The 5,228-nt window shown below is 38.8% G+C and overlaps 1 pseudogene across 1 annotated transcript; it reads right to left on the minus strand.

Moving 5' to 3' along the window:
• Window positions 1-943: 943 nt before the first annotated feature.
• Window positions 944-2,149, minus strand: LOC308338225 (heterogeneous nuclear ribonucleoprotein A1-like; annotated as a pseudogene). The gene is made up of 2 exons: window positions 1,640-2,149; window positions 944-1,432 (listed from the first exon to the last, which is right to left on the minus strand). The product of its transcript is annotated as a heterogeneous nuclear ribonucleoprotein A1-like (transcript).
• Between the last annotated feature and the right edge of the window lie 3,079 nt (window positions 2,150-5,228).

The raw sequence follows: 5,228 nt of genomic DNA on the forward strand, positions 1-5,228 counted from the left end.
CCAGCCTTCAAAACTGTGAGAAATAAATTTCTATTGTTTATAAACCACCCAGTCTATGGTATCTGGCTGTAGTAGTCCAAATGGATTAAGACAGTCACTCTCTCCTTGAGCTTTAAATAACATGCTTATATACCTTTTCTTTTTGGTCAGTTTTAAACACTATTAACTCCTTGGCAAAGATGATAAATGAGCTATTTATGTATTATGTTCTACTTCATCCTTCATTTCATATTTTGTTATTTATAGTATTATTTTAGTATTAAAAATACACAGTACTATTTAGTACTGACTTTTTCTTCGGGTTATATTTACAACCTTAAAGAAATACATACTTAATATTTTCATTTCCAGCTCCACCATCTTTAAACTCTTAAAATGTCCCTCTTTTTTTTTTTTTTTTCTTTTTAAAGATACATTTATTCAGTGCCATGACCAGACTACTACATTTAGCAATCAGCAGCTTGGGTGCAAAAAAAAAAAAAAAAAAAAAAAAAAAACTACATTAAAACCCTTTGTTAGGGGTTGCTGGGTGGCTCAGTCAGTTAAGCATCTTTGCCTTTGGCTTAGGTCATGATCCTGGGGTCCTGGGATCAAGCCCCACATCTGGCTCCTTACTTAAAGCAGGAGGTCTGCTTCTCCCTCTCCCACTCCCCCTGCTTGTGCTCCCTCTCTCACTGTGTGTCTCACTGTCAAATAAATAAATAAAAATTTTTTAAAAATAATAATAAATAAAAAAATAAAAGCCTTTGTTGGAATGCTTTACCCTTTCCATAGAACAGAAACTAAAATAACCTGTTATACAATTCATCACAAATATAGATCTCTAATTTCTTCCCCATATTTATGAGTATTGTTTAAAACATGTCTTCTTTGTCACAGCTCGGCCCTGCCAGCACAGTGCTTGGCTGGGTTCACAAATCTGTTGTAACCTGTAGCTTCCCTGTCACTTGTCTGGCTCTCCTGTCCAGCTAAGCTGTTTCCTGGCAGTAATGAAAACCTCCTGCCACTGCCATAGCTACTGCTGCTGCTGGAACCACCAGAGCCACCTTGGTTTCGTGGTTTGGCAAAGTATCGGCTTCCACCACCATAGGGGCCAGAGCTGCTGCCTCCAAAATTTCCCCCTTTCATGGGTCCAAAATTCGAAGATTGATTGTTGTAATTGTCAAAATCCTTACAGCTTCTACCACCTCCAAAGTTGCTTCCATCATTACCAAATCCATTATAGCCATCCCCACTGCCCCCATAGCCACCACCACCTTGACCACCACCAAAGTTACCTCCGTGACCAACCAAACCACCTCCACCCAAACCACCTCCACGACCACCCCCCAGAGTTTCCAGAACCACTCTGACATCTTTGGCTGGGATGAAGTACTAACCATCTCTTATTTAGATAGGGCTTTCCTTACTTCACAGTCGTGGCCATTCACAGGATGGGATTTTTTTTTTTTAAGATTATTTATTTATTTATTTATTTACTTATTTATTTGACAGAGAGAGATCACAAGTAGGCAGAGAGGCAGGCAGAGAGAGAGGGAAGCAGGCTCCCTACCAAGCAGAGAGCCTGATGTGGGGCTCGATCCCAGGACCCTGAGACCATGACCTGAGCCGAAGGCAGAGGCTTAACCCACTGAACCACCCAGGCATCTGGCAGGGTGGGATTTTTGAAGGACAATCTTGTCCACAGAGCCATGGTCATCAGATGTTGCAAAAGTAAAGCCTCTCTTCTTGCCACTGCCTCAGTCAGTCATGATCTCAACCACTTTAGTTTTCCCATATTGTTCAAAATAATCTCTTAGATGAGGTTCTTCACTGTCTTCTTTAATGCCACCAACAAACATTTTTTTCACAGTTAAGTGGGCACCAGGTCTTTGAGAATCTTCTCGTGAGACAGCCCTCTTTGTTCCACAACAATTCCATCTACCTTGTGAGGCCTTGCATTCCTGGCTGCCTCCACCTCCTCTATAGTGGCATAGGTGACAAACCCAAAGCCTCTGAAAGGCTTGGTGTTTGGATCTCTCATTACCACACGGTCTGTAAGTGTTCCCCCTTGCTCAAAATTGCTCCTCAGACGCTCATCAGTTGTTTCAAAACTCAACGCCCCAATGAAGAGCTTCGGCAGCTGTTCAGGCTCTTTGGGAGTCTCTGACTTAGATATGATGGCAGTGGGAGGGGGGACTTTAATGATGCTTACTCAGTGGTGTCTAGGAGCAGAAAGCACCTCTTGACAGCTCTTACCTTATTTATTATGTAAGAGAACGAGCACATCTAAATTTCCCTTCAACTTTCTTCCTTCAACTCTCTCTCCTCCATGGACCTCTTGACTTCACCACTTCACCACTCCAGCACTACTTTTATTTATTTATTTTAGATTTTATTTATTTATTTATTTGAGAGGGAGACAGTGAGACAGCATGAGAGGGGAGAGGGTCAGAGGGAGAAGCAGACTCCCCATGGAGCAGGGAGCCTGATGCGGGACTCGACTCCAGGACTCCGGGATCATGACCTGAGCTGAAGGCAGTTGCTGAACCAACCGAGCCACCCAGGTATCCTCCACCACTACTTTTATATTGTTGGAATTTATAACATTCACATTTTGTTCTGTGAATGGGCATTCAGTTAACACTAATATTGAAAGCCAATAAAGTGTAATTATACTATTTTGCTTATGTAAATAGTATTCACTATAGAGGAAAATGCATCAGAATAGAAAAGGCAAATCTGTATCACTGGCCCATACCACTGGGAGAGATGCTTCAAACATCAGGATTATATAATTACATTTTCAAATACTCCATTAAAAACACCAAATAATAACACATTTTAGTTTGCTTTATATTTGGGATGCAGTTTTCCTTGCTTTTCATTTTTCCTCTTAGCAAAGGAAGCACATGCCTTCACCATACGACTAAATTTGCCCCGGATCTTGATCCCAGTCTCTGTGGCATGGAATCCACTCTCTGCCTGAGGACATTCTTCTCCAGTTCAGTATCAGTTGGTCTGCTGTACAGCTATCATTCCTTTCATTGGGTTAGGGATCAGTGTTTCTTGGATTTCAGGTTTTTCTGATTCTTGGATTCCTTTTTCTATTTATTGTTTCATCCTTAATCGATTTTTTCAGAGAGAATTTTGAGAGGTGAGCTTTCTGAGTTCTTACATGTCTGAACATGCCTTCATTTTACCCTTATAGCTGAGTGATAGCCTAGCCAGTTACGATACTCAGTTCCTCAGAACTCTGAAAGCAGTGCTCTATTGTTTTCTGGCACTGAGTGGTGTTGACGACAAGACTAGTGCCAATTAAATTTTTGTTCTGTTGTAGTTGACCTGTTGCTTGTTCTCTGGAAGCTTTTAGAATCTTCTCTTAGTACTTAATGTACAATAAAATCACAAGTTTATGGTGACGTAGGGGTTTATTTTCTTTCATTTTGTGTGGCACTTGGTAAGCCCTTTCACTCTGAAGACTCCTATCCTATCTCTAAGAAATGTTCTATTATTCCTCTCATATTTTTTCTCCTGAGTTTTCTTGTCTCCTTCTGGAACTCTTGGTTGACTGTTATCCTCCCTGGATTGACCTGATACAGCTTTTTGACTTTTAAAAATATTTCTTCCCCCTTGTCTTTTTGCTTTACACTTTGAGAGATTCTCCTGACTTTTTCTTTCAGCCTTTCTGTTTACTTTTTTTTTTTTTTAAGATTTTATTTATTTATTTGAGAGAGTTGGGAGGTGGGGAGAGGCAGAGGGAAGGAGACAAGCAGACTCCTTGTAGGACCCTGGGATCACAACCCGACCTGAAGGCAGGTACTTAACCACTGAGTCACCCAGGCGCCCCTGGTTTTTTTAATTAGTGCAATTAATTATATTTTAAATTTCCAAAAATTCTGATTTTTGGAATTGCTCTATATATCTATTGTAATAGATTGCTATTGCTCTATATATCTGATTGCTCTGATTGTTCTATATATCTATATGTAAATATGCAGATATATATAACTTGTTTTATGGATTCATGGGCTTCTCAGATTTTCCTGAGTTCACTAGAATACTGTTTCTCTGAGGTCAGCTTCTTTTTAAACAGTTCTTTTGAAAATTATTAAAACTATACCTTCTCTTGGTTATTTTCCAACAAGGTAAACCAGAAAAATTGCCTAACCTTTGCCCCATTAAAAAAAACCAAGTTCTATTATGAAAAATTTCAAAATATTATGAACTCCATGGACTCACCCAGCTTCAATAAATATCAACTTTCTGCCATTCTTGTTTCACCTATACCTTCACTTCTCCTGTAAATTTTTTTAAAGATTTTATTTATTTATTTGACAAAGAAAGACATAGCAAGAGAGGAAAAACAAGCAGGAGGAGTGGGAGAGGGAGAAGCAGGCTTCTTGCTAAGCACGGAGCCTGATGCTGGGCTCCATCCCAGACCCTGGGATCATGACCTAAGCCGAACGCAGATGCTTAAGGTCTGAGCCACCCAGGTGCCCCTCCTATAAATTTTTATAACCAAATTATTAAGTAGTTCACATTGAGTTGGTCATTTGAATTTATTTTTCATTTAGTAAATTATCCCATTAGATCATATCATACACTTTTTCAAAGTCACTTAATCTAATGAATGACAGTATTAAAAATTATAATAAGAAATCCTGACCATTTAACAGAGCACTTTCTATGGCTTATACTATGTCACGTTTTACAAAAACGCTGGTTCATTTAATTTAAGATGATTAATAATACAGGAGTCTACCTTTTAATCTGAAAATGGTGTAGAGATGTTGTTTGTTAAAGGATTACTAAAAGCATTCAATATGAAAACTGATGCGTAGACAAGGACATTTTCTATAAAGAGAAATATGTGTTCATGACTATGTTTCTTGGATATAATAAAGCCAACACAGTTGTAGCTGCTGTAATAAGAAAGGACTATTTCTAAGGAAATCTTAATATCCTCCTAGGGACAAATAATGGCCTTTTAGTGATTTAATATCAAAGTCACATCAGTTATAACACCAAATTATAAATAAGATGCTGCTATAAGAACTGAAATATTTTTTCTGTACACATGATTCTAAGATTCAGGAATAAACTAACAGTTTTAGCAAATTAAGAGCCAAAAGATCTTGTTTATGCCCATAGAAGGCAGAAAATGGATTCTGCTGACTGGAGAGAATTCTCAACCAAGTGCCCCACAACAGTTTCCTCTCATTTTGATCTCATTCCACCTCATTCAG

Source organism: Martes martes (assembly GCF_963455335.1).
Source record: "Martes martes genome assembly, chromosome: 1".
NCBI lineage: Eukaryota > Metazoa > Chordata > Mammalia > Carnivora > Mustelidae > Martes > Martes martes.